The sequence below is a fragment of the Parasteatoda tepidariorum genome, chromosome 2, assembly GCF_982258835.1.
Source record: "Parasteatoda tepidariorum strain Cologne lab strain chromosome 2, Ptep-v5.0, whole genome shotgun sequence".
Lineage (NCBI taxonomy): Eukaryota > Metazoa > Arthropoda > Arachnida > Araneae > Theridiidae > Parasteatoda > Parasteatoda tepidariorum.
The window spans coordinates 23,507,199-23,527,463 of NC_141756.1; the positions used below are offsets into that span (position 1 = coordinate 23,507,199).

Sequence of the window (20,265 nt, forward strand, 5' to 3'; positions counted from 1 at the left end):
CTCGAATCTGCTAAGACTCACCAAATGCATGCAATATCCGTGAAGAAAGGGAACGAATGAGATCCTCTCAGCAGAGGATCGAAAAGTGCGATGGCATGGCTTCGGATGACCTCTAGGGATGTTTCCCAGGCAAACCCATCCATCAAATCCAGGCCAACAGCCCATTATACAGCTCTAGTGCGACTTAAACAAAGTATTTACTTTCATTCAGCGAAGTTTCGTGTCTTCCTTCTAAAATTTTGCCAGCTTATTACGTCTCTTTGAGTCTCACTCAAGAGGGCCGCATGTAAGTGTCATAAGTCAGTGAAAACACCAAGTGGCAACTATTGAATAAATTGCATACCCTTAGTTGAATTGTGCGAAGAGGGGAGGTAGCTAGTTCGAATCCTGCTGCTACCCTGAATGTATCTTTGTACTATCCTTCTCTATATTATACTATATGTTCTTCCACTTGACAAAGGTTTATAAGCCTTAATTGAGCACACATGCCTGTAAATGCATGTTGTACCGTTAAACAAACCTTAGTTGAAACAAGAATAACTGCAATGGCTTTCCCCATACCTAGTTTTTAATAAATAAGTTCGCCCTCGTTCGTAAAATTTTTGAAAAGTTATATCAGTTTCAAAGAAACAGGTTAAACTCAGTAATTAAAAAGATTTGGTGCACTTTGTTTGATATTATTATTTGCTTGCCAGTATTCCATAATGCAAATTGGTTTAAGAAACCGGCAACAATATTTTCCATAAATTTAACACGTTACTAGCCTGATGTTAATCAGTTGGCACTTTCTCTGATTGTGAAAAGTTTTAGCTGCATTGGTATGGTTTTTTTTTTCTTTCTGCTTTTCTTATAAATTATTGGAGTGAGTGTCAATTTACTATTGAAAATTGAATTATTTGTTATCTCGATAACGTTTATGCTTATATGTTTCTAGTAAATCAATTTATGAAAGATGAATTAGATTGAAATTTTGTTTTTAAGACGAATATTTCTTTTAAAAAAATTGAAGTTAATATTATTAAAATAGTTAAATTAATATTCGAATATGTAACATGGATTTTACATTTTCCAGTGTTTTTCCCTTTTTTACAAATCTTTTCTTTAACAAATAGAATAAACTATTAGTAAAAATCTCGTTTTTTTTAACAAATAGTTTATTCTTTTAGAAATATTTGTTTTTCATCATTTGTCTATTATGAGTTGATCTGTAAGATAGCAAATGTGGTATGATTGAGAGATACCTTAAATGTTTTTTTAGTAATTATTATGAAAACAAAATAATTCTAAAATGCTTTAAAAGCTTTTTTATTAGCTCTTTCCAAAAAAATATTTTTGTATGTATATCAGTTCACGAATTTCATCCATCTCTAGATATAATCATGTAATACAACACTACAATTCCACAAGGTGTTCCGTAGTGAGAGCCCTTAATGCATATTTTTAAACTTTTTGTCAAAAATGTTAACCACGTTGAAGGCCGCAATTTAATATTTAAGAGCTACCAAAATCTGAAGAAGGCGTGGTGAAAAAATTTTCAATGAGCTTGACTGCGCGAGACAAGTTCGACTGCGCGTTTAAAACAATTACTCAAAACTCTAAGTTTCACTAGGCAAGTGGACTGATATTCATGTTCTTTTTATTTCATCACCGTATTTTTGTACCTTTTTTCGGTTACATATTGACCCGTGAAGGCTACTGTGTGTATTACTAAAACCAAAGCATCGGAAAAAAGAGCACTGAAAAAAAAATGCATACTGAAAAAAGCACCTCATTAACTATTTAGTCCGCTTTAATTGGGGCCGTTGAATCAGAATTTAATGCAATTAAATAATTATTTGATAAAAATTAGGCTATTAAAAAATTAAGATACAAAAGTAATTTGAAGTTCACTAAATCAAACTTTTTATACTCTATTTTGAACTGAAAATACAATTTTATAATATATATATTTTTATAAATCAGTAGTCAATATTCAATCGTTTGAGTTAAAAATATTAAAAAAGAGGAAAGCTTTTCATTTTAATAAAAGAAATGTAAATTTACAATATAATTAGTGATTACAGTACAATAAGTGAAATTTAGTGCAATTTTAAAACGTATGAAGAGTCCAAATCAATTTGTAAAATCGAATGGTTCTTTTCTGTAAACTTCATATTTTTATATATTTTTGAAAATTATCTAATTGCTTTCGAATAGTTATAGCGAATTACCTCCACTGAACCAAAGAGTAATTGCATTAAATTCGGATTCAACGTTCCTAATAGAATCAGTCGTTACATTTATATAATTAATGGTACTTTTTCCGGTATTTTTTTTCCGTCCTCCTAATGTGCATGCTTATTAGACTTCATTTTTGACAAGAATTCTAAAAATTTTAAGGGCTGTCATTAAGTAAATATCCTGCACACTTAATAATTTGATTCAGAGCTGTATGTGTTTTTGAGAACCTTATGTTATTTGACCACGTTTGCAATTCTTTTAAATAACCACTTGACAGTGTGTCAACATGTTATTTACGTGTTTTGTAATTTATTCATAACTCAAAATGGTGATTATTTTATTTACAATTGCGCAGTTTCGTCGAGCAGTATACCGATAATGTTATTTCTTTTGATACAACGATGAAAAATAAATCTTCTGCCGATTATTACATTTTAAAAATAACATCAAGCATATAATCTAATTATCGTGATTTTATTAGTTTGCAATCTTCATAAATAATCTTGCTTTATATTAATATTTATTTAATCGGAGTTTTTGTTTTGAATATATTGAATCGTACAAATGATTATTGGATTACTCGAATGAAGCGAAACAAAGGCTAAGAATTTAAATAGTTACACAGCATATCTACTTGCTTGCAGGACAAATCTGATTTAAGTTTTAAAATTTACAAATAGCTCAACTGCTTACAAATTTTTGAACTTCTTAAAAATCGTGAATTTGGCGAAATTTTTCTACACTGATGAAATTCTTTACACTGTACAACAATATGGGGGTCTTAGCAATTTCATAAAATTTTTTTGCAAAAATTATAAAAATGAAGCACCTGAAGACAAAACGTATTTTTTACTGACATTTTCATATTAGAAATTTTTCTTAATTAGCTGAAGTTCGAACCTAACGCCTGTGACTAACTTAACAGCTGTGAATAACTGTTACAGGCCAATAAAAATTCTAAACACAGCATGTTATTAGCTAAAAAGAGTTCCTTATAAAAAAAAAAGTTATTAAAGAACAGCCTTAACGTTTGCTCTCGAGTTTTTCAGAGCATGCTTAACAGGCCAAACTGTGCACACTCTACATATTTCGAGCTGGGTCGTATTTTATGCAGCTGTAATTTTCGCACTCTAATATGATCAAGAATTGAAAATAACTATGAAGGCTAAGAAAGGGAATTGTTTTAATTTATATTTATCATTTATATAGGATTGCATGCTATAATTATTATTTATTCATAAAAATAATTTTCTTTCCCTTGGAAAATGCGTATGTTAAGGGCTTAATATACTCTGCTTAATTCTCTTCATAATAAAAACATAATTCCAATTTCAGATCGATGGGCACCAATTTATCAAGAAGTAAAGCCGACTGCGCGCAATGTCAACCACATTGCTGCAATCATGCCGTTCGTCATGGAATTATGGAGACCAAATCTCCACTATTCCCTGTCACTCAATGAACTATTGAAATGTGTTTTCCTTAAAAAAGATCTAAATCAGTTTTTCAGTGCCTGTAGAAATCGGGAGGTTGTGAGTTCGATCTTGGCAGACGACAACGCAGGCGGCGTGTATACTCTGCAAGATGCACGTTGCTTGTGGTGTAGAATTTTGAAGCTGGGATACCACTTCATTGACCGTTTACAACTTTTCAGGATCAAAATTAGATGGTATTCTTCGCCTAGCCGTTAAAAGTAATCCAAAAAAAAAGGAAACTAGGTATTTGACTGTGGTTAAGTGATTAGTACATAGTTTTGACCAAAAAATCGAATGGTATGCTTCCTTATAAGGTCATTATATTCTTGGATTATACTACCTTTAATTCTATTTTTTGAAAACTCCGCAGTTACTTGAAACAATGCTTTTTAACGAATAATAAGCTCTTTTTTTTAATGTTTTGAGATTTCTAAGAGTTATTCATGTTTGTTAGGTCAAGTTTTTCCTATCTTTAGCTAAGGCAACAATGCTAATTCTAAAAATAAGACCAATGTGAAAAAAATCTAATGTTGTGGAAATGCATTTTTTTAAACATAGCAGTTACTACATGTGCAATGTTATGGGCTTTTAAAACATTTCAAAAATCTATAATTATTCGTTGATTATTAAGGATTTTCTTTTAGGGGGAAAGTATCTCTCCAAATTGATGATTCTTTTATTTGTGATTTTTCATGATTCTTAAACCCCTGACAATTCTTTAGGGTAATACGATATATTTAACCTACAATTTTATAAAATTGCTGCTTAATGTCAAGTACAGGGCACTTAAACGGGGGCTTTTTTTCCTTCTGTGAAAGAACTGTAAAAAAGCACACTTAAGACAAGATAATCCCTTCAAGGCAAATACGCCTATACCTTCATAAATAAAGATTTAAAGTATGAAAATATTGAGTTCTGGTAAACTTAAAGTATACCTTGAAGTTTCAAATGCAGAAAAATATTTAAAAGTATCAGAATGCAAACAAACTGTGGCAAAAACTCAGAATTGCACAGCGGGTTAGTAATTTGTTTACATTTTGAAAACCTTTTTTCCGCATATGGAAGTTAGTGGATTATTATAGGTTTAACGGGACTTATTTTTCTCTAAGCATTAAATTTCAAAACAGTGGATGTGAAACAGAATTTGTCTGGAAAAATTTCGTTCGCAATAGAGTTGATGCTCTAGGATCTAGTATTTCTGGGGTTGATCCAAAGACCTGTCATCAATTTTAAACCACTGTTGGCTCCCCTGTTTTAGTAGCCCAACGATCTGCGTGAAGTGTGCACTTTACAGCAGAACAGTTTAACGAGGACCTATACTTCGCAACATCGGCCTCCTTTGCATGCTGATCAAAGAGGTCTACAGGGAACAGTAAATTACAATCAATCCACTGAGGGACTGTCACCGTTTGAATTTGACTGGGTATAACAACTTTTGAAATGTATGCCATCAATCATTTATTCCCTTGCCGGATAGCCAGGCTAGCAGGACGTTGAGCCCATGTCCGAGAGCTCGTGAATTCAATCCCTACCGGCAAAAAACTCCAATGCACAAAACGGTGTCTGGTGTACACTAAATCTGTCGAGGTCACCCAGTGCTTAAAGTTCCATAACAAATCAATACCTTTGGAGGTACTGGATCGGAGATTGAGCATGCTCTGGTTCAGATAAAAATTACGATCTATGGATGGATGGTGTGGGTACCTCCCTGTACAGTCGGTTGTGACGTATGTATGTTGTCTCCGGATCATCCTCTGAAATGTTTCCCAGACCATCGCCAATAGCCCATTGTGCAACTCTAGTGCGACATAAGTGAAAATACCATACTCTTTATTCTTGAAATTAGTGATGGTTTTTTTCTTTTCAGGTTATGGATTACAAACGAACACAGGATAAGCCACGTGACGAACGATGTGCTCTTTGTGCCTTCCATTTTGGGTTGGCTGCACTTACTTTCTACTACGGTCAAATCCTTTGGACGTCTGATCCTGAGATAGCAGTATGGTCTTACTTGGCAAGTTTCTTTTGCGTCCTTGCTGTCGTTTTCTTGGTGTTTGAAGATCACTTTGCAAAATGTCATAAGCGTATGCAAGACAGAGAGATAAAACTTGAGATACTAAAGACCCTGAAGTTGATGCAAACAATGGATTATGACTCAACCGATTCTTGTTCATAAACAATATTTATGATTTTAGTTTGGTATTTTCTAATTCCAGCGTTCGTTTTAATAAATGAAATTATAAGCTACGTGTTTTTTTCTTTCTAAGATTTAAATTGCATAGAAAATGCATTGACCACAAAAAAAAATTCGTAAAAAAATTTAGTTTAACTACAGTAAACTCGTACCATAACTCTCTTCTTAATAACACTAACCATATTAAGCAATCTCAAAATCTAAATTTAAAAGATCAGTTGAATCAGCCATGGCAAAAAATAAAGCTTATAAATTACTATAACATTACATATCATTTCCATTCCCTTGAAATACAGTGCAAAAACTATTTGTCCAATTTGTTTATCATCTTTCAAATATGAACAGTTGAGGAGCATAAAAAAAAAATTATGCTTCAAGTTTCACAAATTTTTCTATCCTTAATATTCGTTAAATTTTTAAACTGAAAAAGAAATAAATTATGTTTCAGGAAAACTTTTGAATGAATGCAGAAATTTTTGATTAGAAAATATTTTTGATCAAAGGAATTTTATAATTTTGTGGTTGGAGTCTAAAATTTCAGATCTTGACAAAAGTCCGGAGTTTGTACTCAGAATTTACTCGAGTCCTTTTATTTTTCTATTTAAGCTGTTATACTATTCACTTATAAGCTTTTACGTTTTTCAAGTATGTGATGACTCAGAAGATATATCCCCCACCCCTCCTTCCAATGAGTTGACCCAGCTTCGAATCAAAGCTATGGCTGATTAATATGAATTCTGCGCCCGGCTCGCACTGAACAAAGTACTGACGTGAAATAGCTTCAGTGGTAGCTGGATCAAGAGTTAGTCCCCTTGCCATAGGGTTAACCGTATGAGGTTTTCCTCACCATGTAACGACAAATGCTGGTTAGTTGCATAAAAAAGTTCCCCACTAAGGCAAGTTCGTCTCAATACTTGATCTCAAAGTTTCCTTGTCCTCTAGATTGGGTTCAAAATTGCAAAGCTATGAGCTCTAACTTTGATAGTCGTAAACTCGAATTGGATAGGATGTTCAACGCCAGTTATAAGATAAAAAAATTTATAAATAATGCTATTTGAGAAAATTGAAAAGTATCTAAATTAGTTCAGTATGATCAATTTTAAAAAAAGGGTCGACATAGAAAACCGCATTAGTTTTTACACTCATACTTAAATTCTTCGTTTTTTGTAGACTACGCACTTTCTGCTAAGGATTTTTCCCACCCATATAAAAATCAAAGGAAAATGTCCTTCTGGCTTAGAAAACATATTAAGCGCATTCCAAATATACTTTTGGTGATATTAATCCAATTTAGGTCAGTGGAATATTAGCCACTTGAAGCAGATTGGACCAGTTTTCAGACGGTATAACACAGACGCCGGGTAACTACAGCTCTCGTACACACAGGGCGTCGCTTGGATGCATGCTAAATCCGATGCGCGTAACGAAAGTGCGAAGGGTACAAACTTGCCACCTTCTTTTTACAATCCGAAATATCAGAAATCACTGTAGAACGAATTTAATAACTACAGAAAATCGGAAATAGAAACCGAACTTTCATCTAACTCAGACTCAAACTCACGACCAATGAATTAATGTGTATACTAGTTTAGCTTTTTTCACTAAGGTGCACAAAAGCTGAGACTTTATAGTGAGTTCAAGACATCGACCTAAGACCTTTTCTGTCTCAGTCGGGAAGTACATTAACAGCTGTAATCTCTTGCCTGAGTAGTTGTAGTAAAAGCATTATAATTTTTATAATTTGAAAATTGAGTCGATTGGTTAAGATATGGTATATATATGTGGGCTTGTATTCTCAATACATAGAGCGACTTTTTAAACTATGTCAAGTGGAAGAAGAGATATTGCATGTTAAAGAAAGACATCACAAAGATATATGCATGGTTAGGATGCTATTCGAACCTACCTTTTTCCCACCACAAAAAATTTGGCGGAACGGTAATACCACTCGGCCAAGAAGCCCCCCAAAAGCCACGCAATATTTAATCAGTTATATTTCAAAAGATATATGCAGACTTTTATGCTAATTGCAAAGCATGTTTAATAAGCTCTTATAAAGTTGAAGAAGAGTTAGCATAATACAAGTACATAGTACGAAGGACATCACAAAGATGCATCCAGAAGCAGGGTTACTATAGGAATCGAACCCGCTACCTTCACGCTATAAAGCTTTTGGCAGAACGGCGAGAGTACTAAGGTGGAGAGTCTCTTGACCGTCATATACTATGCTGCTTAACGTCCCCAAATACTCGAAGACTGAAAACAGGTGACTGAAAGCAGCATTTTAACATCGAAAATCATAAATAGGGCTTGCCAAATTCACACTATACCTGAAGTAAGGAACATCCTTTTGCAAGATAAGGTAGGTTGACAGCTCGCACTAGAGCTGCACAATGGGCTATTGGCTATGGTCTGGGAAACATCCCTGAGGATAATCCGAAGACATGCCATCGCAATTTTGATAATCTGCAGAAATCCCCTGCTTTGGTAGTCCGACGCTATGCGCTCGAAGTTGAGCGGTTTACGGTAGAACAGTTTGTCGAGGATCGATACCGCGCACCCTCGGTCCCTACTCAGACTGGTCAAAGTGGTCACACACCCGCTTACTGACTGCAGCCAGTGATATTTGACTGCGGTGTTCGACTGAAAACCTGTGTCTTTACGAATTGCTTAATTCACGCTTACGCTTACGAATTACGCTTGCCAAATTCACACCATACTTGAAGTAAGGAACATCCTTTTGCAAGATAAGGTAGGTTGACAGCTCGCACTAGAGCTGCACAATGGGCTATTGGCTACGGTCTGGGAAACATCCCTGAGGATAATCCGAAGACATGCCATCGCAATTTTGATAATCTGCAGAAATCCCCTGCTTTGGTAGTACGACGACCTGCGTCCGAAGTCGAGCATTTTACGGTAGAACAGTTTGTCCAGGATCGATACCACGCACCCTCGGTCCCTACTCAGACTGGTCAAAGTGGTCACACACCCGCCTACTGACTGCAGCCAGTGATATTTGACTGCGGTGTTCGACTGAAAACCTGTGTCTTTACGATCAGTTCACTTCGGGACTGCAAGATTAGGTGAAATATTACCAAGCAACGCAAGAAGCCAATCATCACGCCCCTGATTCCGGGAATGACTGTGAGTTATCTTGTCCCTAACCTATAAATCTCACATGTTCGTAAATACAATTTTTTAATTTCATTGGTGTTAGCCTCCTTGATCGCCAGGGGAAGAAAGTGTTTCCGTTAAGAGTTTTCCTCTAACGAATGTGAGTATCTCCTAAAGTGTTGGAACCGCCTAATTTTGGTTTTGAAGTCTCAGAAAACTGCAAACTCAGTCCTTCGCGATCATTTGTTATCGTCACTTCTTCATTATCATCAATTCAACCTCTTCAAAAGTGTATTGGAACTGCAAAATTCTATTTTTTATTGAAATTACATACATTTGCTGACTTGTGTGCTCAATATAGGCTTATAAGTCATTGTCAAGTAGAAAATACAGATAGAACAATTCAGAGAAAGACATCAAAAAGAATACATCCAGGGTTACGGCGGGATTCGAACCCGCTACCTCCACGCTTAACAGAGCGTTTGCACCGGCGATACCGCTCGGCCAGGGAGGCCCCTCAAAATTCTACTTTGAATTAGTTTAAAGCTACAAATTTTGCATTGAATTAGTTTAAAGCTTCTTCACCATGATCATCTTGTATCTTCACTTCTCCGTCAACTCAACTCATCACCCTCAACCAAACTCTCTCTACAGCACAGAAGAGAAAAGCGAAGAGCACATATCCTCTTCTTCTTCCTAACCCCTTAGGATCTGATCAGGGGTAAGCTAATCCCTGTAACTTAAGTGTAAAGAGCAACCTAACACGAGTGGTAATTACCAGGACCGCCAAGTCTCTACTTTAACAGAGCCACACTTACTTACACATATACACACATCCTCAAGTTCCTTTAATTCGCCCCCCCCCTTTTGTATATATTCCCAAACTGTAAATACTGTAAATATTCATTAGTGTTTATTTTCCCATTGAACTTTAATTTTGCCTTTTTTCATGTACTTTTTTATCACTCGCAATTTTATTATTACCTAAAAGTTGTTGTTGTTGTTAATTTACGTCGCACTAGAGCTGCACAATGGGCTATTGGCGACGGTCTGGGAAACATCCCGGAGGATGATCCGAAGACATGCCATCGCAATTTTGATCCTCTGCGGAGGGGATGGCACCCCTGCTTCGGTAGCCCGACGACCTGCACGCGAAGTCGAGCACTTTACGGTAGCACAGTCTAACGAGGACCAATACTGCACACCCTCGGTCCCTACGCAGACTGATCCAAGTGGTCACCCACCCGCACACTGACCGTAGCCAGTGATGCTTGACTTCGGTGATCTGCTGGGAACTTACTTACACATATACACACATCCTCAAGTTCATTTAACTCGCACCCCCCCCCCTTTTGTATGTATTCCCAAACTGTAAATACTGTAAATATTCATTAGTGTTTATTTTCCCATTGAACTTTAATTTTGCCTTTTTTCATGTACTTTTTTATCACTCGCAATTTTTTTATTACCAAAAAGTTGTTGTTGTTGTTAATTTACGTCGCACTAGAGCTGCACAATGGGCTATTGGCGACGGTCTGGGAAACATCCCGGAGGATGATCCGAAGACATGCCATCACAATTTTGATCCTCTGCGGAGGGGATGGCACCCCTGCTTCGGTAGCCCGACGACCTGCACGCGAAGTCGAGCACTTTACGGTAGCACAGTTTAACGAGGACCAATACCGCACACCCTCGATCCCTACACAGACTGATCCAAGTGGTCACCCACCCACACACTGACCGTAGCCAGTGATGCTTGACTTCGGTGATCTGCTGGGAACCGTGTCTTAACGATCAGTCCACTGCGGGACAACCTAATAGAGGAACAGTGCCATTTATTTTTTTCTCAAGAACTCCATTTTGCTCCCCAAACCTTATTTTTGTCATGTATGTTTCTTAGTCTAATTTCAGGATGAATGAGAAAAGGGCCGTAAGGCCTCAGACGCCCAGTTCCACTACAATGAACGAGCGAACGAACCTCTTCTTCTTCCAACTCAAGAATCCTCTTCTTCATCTAACTGAACTTAACTCAACTATTCTACTTCATCCAACTCAACTCAACTATTGCTTTCATCACTTCGCCGTGATTTCTTTTTTCCGAGCAATCTACTAAACAGTCGAAAACATTGATTTGGTAATGTATAATTATGCATTTTTCCGATAGATTTCAGCATTCGAAATTTTAAAATATATTTTTAATTAAAATTATTTGCATTTCTTAGTACAACTAATTTGTATTGAAGTATTTTTGCTTGAGATTTCAAATTTGACATTTTTGCTTATTTAAGTGAAGAGAAATATTTTCCCGTTGCTATTAAATGTGATTTTTTTTTTACATTCAAATCTATGTAATTTTTGATTATTACGATTTAAGTAATTTAAAGTCCTTTATTTAAAAACTTTACTTTTAGATTTAAGCAATTTGATAAGCTTTAGTGCCTAACATGCGTATTAAAATAAGTTTCAAAATAACTCATGTTCCTTATAATTCTTAAAATTATTAAATTGAATCTGTTTCGAGCTAAAAACATAAAAATCGGCCTTGTTATTGTAAAAAAATTAATTTGAATGTAAAATCTCCAGATTGTATAAAAACTTCAGACTGGTATTTACATAAGAACTTTTTATTTTCAAATTTACATTTATTCGTTTCTTTTGTTCGATCGACGGGGAAAACGAGGAATATTTTTGCCTCTCACAAACTACAAACGCTAAAAAAAAACTTTTTTTAATATATAAATGTATGTGTGAGTGCGCGTGGGTGCGTTACTTCCAGACTTTATAATCTTGAATAATTCTTCCAGAATTTGTGTGTGATACTTTGATCTTTTGTGAAAAAAAATCAATATTTGAATCTTCATAATTTAAATTTACCTGAATTCTCTTTTAGTATACTCTAAAGTTTGAATTATTTATGCAGATGAAAGAGAAATTAACGTAAAGAGTTTTTAATACGATGTATAGTATTCTCGTAAGATTTATTTCAAATATAGTCGAGCCATTTTGCGATAGTTGCTAAGAGTTAAATTTTGCGTATTAAACGAAGCATTAGCGTAAAATAGAAATAAGTTTTTTTTTCCGAAAACTTTTAAATGGATCTTATGACTCAGCATGATGGTTAAATAATTTGTTTAATTTTTGATGTGCAGATTTTAAATCCATTGTTGAACAGCCGATCCAATTTTGGTTTGAATGCTGAATTCCATAGCCCTGAATCCCTTCCGTAGTTTAAATCCCAGTTTGAATTTCCGTAGTTTGAATCCCATTCAGAAAGCACTGAACTTGAAAGAAAGTATTGGAAGAAATTTGCTAAGTGGGGGACTTTTTGATGGAACTAACCCGCATTAGCGTTACATGGAGTGGAAAATCGCGAAAATCTACCACAGTGAGGCTGACTGCTAATCCATAATTCGTCTATCACTGAGAACATTTTACGTCATTACTGTGGTCGATGCGAGCAGGGTGCGACATTCGTATTGACTACTTGACTTGATACTGGGTTACCACGTTTGGAGGCGAGCTCTCTATCTGCTGAGCCACCACGCCTCTGATGACCACATTAATCATTCAATGTATACGCTTTTGATATATCTCCTGAAGATTGGAAGACATCAATTATAATTATTAACAGGATGTGCCCAAAATGTATTCTAGATGCTGTTGCATCTCAATTTCATAAAAATAAATTATAAATTGCATTTTTTATTTAAGAAATTTTCTAGCAATGTATATTCCTGACTCTCATTAAATAAATATTAAATGTTAATATATTAATTTTTTTTGAGATATGGCTGATTATTAATTCACTAACATTGTTAATCAGGTAAATTTTAAAATCATGTAAATAGGGTGTGCATTTATGTATATTTAGATTGTTTCATGTTTACCACCCTTAATGTATAATTTTAGCACTTGTTTTCAAAATGAAGGCGAATAAAATTTATACTGGGGGGGGGGGTATGAAATAAGTTTGAAAGAAAGAAAAAGGCTAACTGCGTCGAATCATTGCTGAAAAAGGTAGAACGCGGAATATCAAAACCTGTTTGTGTAATAAAGATAGTTCTAGGAAACTCCTTTTGGATGTTTTCAGTCACTATTCTTTTTAAAAAATTCTGTATATTTTCCTTGTATTTTTATATTTTGCAGGCTTAAAATATTAGAATTTTAGTGTGTTTATTTATTTTTTATTTTTTACAAGAATTTGAAAAAGATTTAAAATTTTCCTTTAACGAAGCTTATTGCATTTAGCTTTGACAAAACGCAGCTTTTTCTATCCATCGACAAATAATCGTGTTTCCAGTGTTTCGGGCCTAGTCTGGATTCAAATTTTATCAATGTGTTCTTTATCTTATAGCTGCCGCTTTAGGCAATTCCATGATAAATATCCCCACCATTAAGTAAAAAACAATTTTTTCTAGATTTTCACATTTATAATTAGAATCAATCGAAGGCGTTGGAAAATTATTTGTCTATTCTGAATGGACATTTATAATATCGACTTACCGTTATATTGAAATTTTGTGAGGCTTTGGAAGCATCCTCATAATTTATTCACTTTCTCTGGATCTTTAGATTTATTTTTATGCAAAACAGTCTCTATAATCTTATTTTGTTTCCTTAACCTATTATAAGTATCAAATCTTTCAAGAAGAAATAAATGAGGATTGATAAACCAATTATTTAATTATCAGAATTTATTTAGCAAAGGCAAACACTTCGCATCCTATAAAAAATTTATAATATAAGTAACGAAATTTCTGACTAAAATCATAATGCAATATTTTTCAAAACTTAAGTTGAGCTATATAAGAACAGAAAATTTTCATTTTATTTAAGGGCAAGCATCTTAACACTTCTTTACATGAATAAAAAGAATATTTTCACCACACCTGCAAGGAATAGATAAGGTACCTATAACCATGCTTGTTTTAAAGCACGTGTTTTGTGCAGCGAAATAGGAGAAATCTCATATTCTCATACACATCTTAAGAGTCACATTGTATACTTAACTACATAAAAATACTTTTAACAAACTTTAGTTTTTCATTTTAGATTCTGACGATTTGTGACAAAGTAATACCTCACTTAGGCAAGCTATGGACAACGTAGGATGGAAAGGGTATTTTAAATGTGTAACTGGCACTTGCTTGTGTGGGGTCGGCATTCTCCTGGGATCTGTTGGATACCATGTAACAAATCCTACTGAAAAGGTGGCTTATAATCTCTTAGCGTGTACATCTGTAGTCTTGGGTTCCAGTTTGACTTACCATGCGTTGAAAAACGGAGAAAGCGACGAAAGTATTGGTCCAGAAGTCTTGGCGAATGATATCACTTACATATCAGTCAATGAAGAAAATGGAATGAAATAGAGTTGGAACGGAGTATTCCTTCATAAAGCCGAAAGACATTGTGGACTTTTAAATCATGTTTTAAATTGTATTTCGTTTTACAATTTTATCATCGGATTTGTGTAATAAACATTTTAATTCTTTAGATTTGTTTTTAGTATTAAGAGGCCACCACCTTCGTCATTTTGGGTTTTAGGTACAATTTTCAATGTGTGTTTCCTTGATATTTTTTTGTAATTAGCAAACTGGCCTCAGCCATCAGTGATGCTCGACTTCGGTTATCTGCTGGAAACAGTGTCTTCATGATCAGTAAACTGCGGGACCTAAATTAGGTTGGATTAGGGTGTTCAATATTTTCTGAAAATAAAGTGGTTTTTATTATTACATAAAATGCAAAAATTTTCGAAATTAGAGAAGCCTGTAGCATAAACAAATGTATTAGTAGTGAAACCTTTTGAAATAGCGGTGGTCTAAAATTATCTTTCCGGTTGCTACGCTATAGTAAGATAGTATTAATTCATCTTGGATATTTCCACTAATTTCAACAATTTCAATGGAATTTTGTTTAAGTAAAGTTACTATTGTTTGGAGTTTGTATTTTCACTAAAAAATTTACTATAGAAATTTACAAAATTGTTCCCAAGAGTAGTGCAAGCAACAGAATTAAGATTCAAAAGTTCAAAATATAATCTTGATGTAGTATCTAAAGTAGTCTATAAACATATTAGTAAGGGGAAAATTTCAATAAAATGGCTTAAAATTAGCAACGTGGATCAGGTGGAGAAAATATCTGAAAAGTAATTTGAGTCCAGGTGTATTTCATGTGTCTAATACTTTGAAATATTTTTAACTAATTTTTTTTCAATACATGTTTTCTTCACAAAAATAAACTTAATGAATTCCCTATAAGCAAAGCAAAAACACATTACGAATTATTATTAGCTTTATCAGATATATGAATTTAAGGAAAAAACTTCAAATATTTGTCACAAAATTTCATTGCAACTAAAAACCTTGATGTTTGCTTAGTTGTCACTTTTTCACCGTAGAATTACAATATATAGGTCATATAAATTCCCAGGAAACAACTTTATAAAAAAATTAAGGGGTAGACCACACTCAACGTTTTAATGCAATATTTTTGTTCCTTTTCATTGAATGAGTGTTTCGAAATTTTAAAAGTAAAAAGATTTTCTAGAATTCCAATTTTTGGATGAGTTAATGAAGAGTAATACTGAGTTTAGTATAAAAACATAATAAATTTTTAACTTTTATGCACTTTCCAGAAAAAAAACTTCGAGTGAAAGACTCAGCGTAAACTTTTGTATCAAACTTTCACTTTGGTTTTACCGATAAAGTCCTTTATTTATTAGATACTAGCAGATCCTAATCTCTGTTGCTTGCCAACAGTCAGTAATATAGGTTGCATTGTGAAAATTATGATAGGGCACGAAATAAATAATAAATAAATAAACTGAACACTCTGAGTAACTTGATCTGGCCACCGGATCTTCACGTACTGGGATATTCAATCCTAATGGCTTAAACAAGGTTCTTCGAAGCTCTATCACCAAGGAAAAATATAAAGAAAGAAAAGGCCACAGTGTAAGCAAAGTGATTATTTTAAAATATATGAATCATATCGGCATATCGCCGTGAAGAATTATCTGGGCTTTGGACAGATAACATAAATTTTTTAAAAGTTATTAAACTTTTTTGTAAGTCTCCAATTTTTCGGCATTTTTCCACTCAGATGAAAATTATATTCATTACCTTATTCTCTTATTTTGCAAAATTTAGTGAGCCCAGATAATGCAGCATTGGAGTAAGTTGTTAAATATAAAATTAGACAACTAACGCTTTTATTGTTACAAAACTGCGGCTTTCTCCACAATGCCGTTTTTGCGTCACTTTAAGAATAAGCACTGCGTCATTTTCAGCTCTGGTTTAGATGGGCAAAACTTATCCAAACAGTCATAAGTAACTGTATGAAACTCTAATCAGTTATGAAAATAGCATATTATTCGCAAAAAAGCATTTCATGTGACAACTCAGCCTACGAAAAGCAACCTAAAAGTTCAACATAAAAACGTAGTTTCTCTGAGTAAACGTACCTTTTTCCGACAGATTTAGGTTTCTGACTCTAAAATACAGAGGGTAACTACAAGCTGAGAGATATGGCTCTAATAGTTTTGTCAGGAACGAGGTCGAAAGTTTGGACCCCTCAATGTTAATTTTACCTTTTGCGTATTTCGTCATGTCTCGAGAACTTTTTAGCGAATTGAAAAGCTTTTACACACAATCATAAAGTTCAGTTATCCAAAGATAATTTCTTATAAAAAAAAATAATTTTAAATTATTTATTATTTTTTTTTAAATAATAGTCACAAAAGGATTTGAATTTTAAGCTATAGAATGTTTTACATGATTTAAAAGAAAATTTTTATATTTGTAACAAAACACAAAATTCGAACAAAAATGGTGGAATAATTTTTGAGAAACACAAGCTTAAAATTCGATTTCTCTGAAACTATTCATCCTATTTCGTTAAAATTTGTATTTTGCTTCATAAAATTATTTCGTTTAAGATTATATAAAAACTTACCTTACAATTCCTTTTTTTTTTACTATTATCTAAAATAATAAAAATAACTATTAAAATTATTTTTAGCATAGCTTTATCTTTGATGAACAAATTTTATAAATGCAGACTAAATTTTTAATTCGCTTCAAAAGTTCCCGAGATATATTGTAAAATATACGATATACTGTGAAACAAACGAATATATGATATTGTGAAACAATAAAATTAACATTGTGGAATCGAAATTTTCAACCACTCTACTGACTCAACTTCTGAGACCATATTTCCCAAATTCTGGCTATCCCTCACATTTTGAGGATCAGAAATCCAAATTCGACAAAAAAAGGTATGTTTATTCCTTGGCCAAAGGATACTCGCCAAGGTTTATTCATAGAAAGCATGTTTCATTGCTCGACTTCGTGTTTTTAAGATATAGTCTGTAGTAACTATTAGCATTCCGAAGTTAACATAATAAACCATTAAGATTGAGTCCTAGTACGTGAAGATTCGATCACTAGATCAAAAGTTATTCAGGGTGTTTCGTGTTCTCTTTCCTTTTTTTTGCCCACAGTACAATTGATCAAACGCATATTATTACTTCTACTAAAAACCTTAGTAGACTTGTAATATAAACCCAAAATTAAGATATCTTATTTAGCCTAGAAAGTCTTTTAAGATAAAATCAAAAATCATTCTTTTCTAGAACTCCTGTTGATCGAGTTTAAGATTATAATGCAAGGTAAAAATTAGTGTGTTTTAATTTTTTAAAAAAAAAATTAGTCCAGGAAAAGTTTACAATAATAGAACTTCTTAAGATTTTAATAAAATGCATAAGTTAGCAGTCTCTATCAAAACCATGTAGCACGACTTTTATTTTATGAAAACTCAGAAATATGGTACTGGAAACTGGCGAACATACGCAACTAGAATGGGGCCTGGTCTCTGAACTGCTTCGTTTTCAGTAAAAATGTTTACCTCTTGGTCAGACCATCTCCGATACCAGGAAGGAGGTTCTATAACGTAACAACCTCTACTTTGGGTATTTTTGAGAAAGGTGGAAATCTATTCGTGATCTCCAAAACTTTGACAAAAATCAAACGTAGAACATTTTTTACACTTAAGTCTACCAATAAATCTTTAACTTGTAATCTCTAATAACTCTACCAGTAAACTTCATTTATTTATTATTATCTTTTTTTTTAATTTTTAGATTGATATAAAGTAAATTAAATTTAGACAACGCAAACTTTTTGGTGCTGTTCAAGAAAATAAGGTGAATGCGAATTATTTAAAAATTTCATAATAGGTATAAATAATCTGACATAGTAATAGACATAAAGTCAAACAATAAATCATGAAATAAAATCAAATAATGTATCTAGATCACTTATTTCGATCAAAAGATTAGGACCAAAAAGAAGCTATTAACCTTCAAAAAGACAGGCGGCATTAGAAAACAGCGAAGATCTCAACTCAGATTTAAAAACATTGATAGTAAATAATTGAAAAAAAAACAAGCATCAGACAGATTCCGTTTCCGTTAGATAAAACTATTTGAAACTGCCCTGGCCTGCTCTGGGCTCAAAAATCAGTTCTAAACAAGTGAATTTTTGTATATGATTGTTTTAAAAATATTGTTTAATTGTTGTTCTTTTATATGCATATTTTTTTTTTTGCTTTTATTTTAAAATACTGAATTTTATCATTAAAAATGTTTATTCACGTTCGCAACATTCGAATACGCTCTGTGGGAAGAATACGCTCTGTGTTTTCACTCTCCCTCTTCCCTCTGCTCAGTTGTATAGGAATGTTCTACAAAATTTCTCCCTGCCATAATATTTTTCGCATTTTATTATCAAAAATATTTTCTAAAATTTCCATAACGCTTTTTTTAGAACTATGTTTGACACAGTTTTTAATTCAATATAGTATCCTAACTTAATTTTTTTTTTATTTGCTTGAAAATTGATACAGAAACTAATGCATTTTCTTCTCTTATGATTATCCTCACGCTAATATTGAGAGCATGCGAACTGTTGTCATAGGTAGAGGTTTCTATTATGAGCCACTTAAGAGCAGAGCCTGACTAAGACAGGGGCATACGGGGCAGTTGCCCCGGCCCCCACGTCAGAGGGGCCCCCTAATCGAGTAGAAAGTTCATTTTATGTTTCCTTCTTTAATGAACTTTTACAAAATATCAGTATATACGGTGTAAAATTCGGGTCTGGTTCATTTCATCGACAATCACTTCATCGACAGGCCATTTCATCGACACCACTTCATCGACAGGCCATTTCATCGACTAGGTCATTTCGTCGACAGGCCGTTTCCTCGACAGGGTTGTTTCGTCGACAGGCCATTTCGTCGACAGGGTCATTTCGTCGACAAGTCATTTCGTCGACAGGGTCATTTCGTCGACAGGGTCATTTTGTCGACAGGGTCATTTCGTCGACAAGTCATTTCGTCGACAGGGTCATTTCGTCGACAGGGTCATTTCGTCGACAGGGTCATTTCATCGACAGGGTCATTTCGTCGACAAGTCATTTCGTCGACAGGGTCATTTCATCGACAGGGTCATTTCGTCGACAGGGTCATTTCGTCGACAGGGTCATTTCGTCGACAAGTGATTTCGTCGACAGGGTCATATCTTCGGCAATTGATTTCGTCGACAGGGTCTTTTCATTGACAGGATCATTTCCTCGACAGGGTCATTTCGTCGACAGGGTCATTTCGTCGACAAGTCATTTCGTCGACAAGTCATTTCGTCGACAAGTCATTTCTTCGACAGGGTCATTTCTTCGACAAGTTACTTCGTCGACAGGGTCATTTCGTTGATAGTGTCATGCGTAATTCTGAAACTATTTTAGAGATTTAATCTAAATATTTCTATTATTAATAAGAAAAATGCACTTATTTAATCTTATACTAAAGTAAAATTCTTTATGGCTGTTTATTGTTCCAATTGCACTAAAAGAAGTTCGCTTTTTAAATTAATTAATAGGTAGTTGAGAAGCGTTTAAACGGTTGATGTATCGAAATCTACATTTCTATATCTAAATCGTAATAGCTCGACACTTATTTTCAAGATAGGTAAGGATTGTCTTCAGAACATTACCAAGCATGATATCCGGACCGTGGTCACTAGTTAATATAGTGTGACGTTAACAATCAAATTGTTTTTAATATCAAATCAAATTAATAAAATATATTTTTAGAATTAAAAGTAATAAAAATATATTACAATGAAAATTTAGACACTATTTCAAGCAGGGGAAAGCTAAATTTATTGCTGTAAAAATTTTGAACATTTTTACATAAATTTTAACAAAA

At 33.9% G+C, this 20,265-nt stretch overlaps 2 long non-coding RNA genes across 2 annotated transcripts; both read left to right on the forward strand.

Annotated features, from left to right (window-relative positions):
* Positions 1-761: 761 nt before the first annotated feature.
* Positions 762-5,942, forward strand: LOC147814850 (uncharacterized). The gene is made up of 2 exons (XR_015431302.1): positions 762-818; positions 5,563-5,942. It is a non-coding gene; the product is annotated as an uncharacterized LOC147814850 (long non-coding RNA).
* A 4,447-nt stretch (positions 5,943-10,389) lies between these two features.
* Positions 10,390-14,496, forward strand: LOC107438493 (uncharacterized). The gene is made up of 2 exons (XR_001583379.4): positions 10,390-11,137; positions 14,056-14,496. It is a non-coding gene; the product is annotated as an uncharacterized LOC107438493 (long non-coding RNA).
* The last annotated feature ends 5,769 nt before the right edge of the window (positions 14,497-20,265 follow it).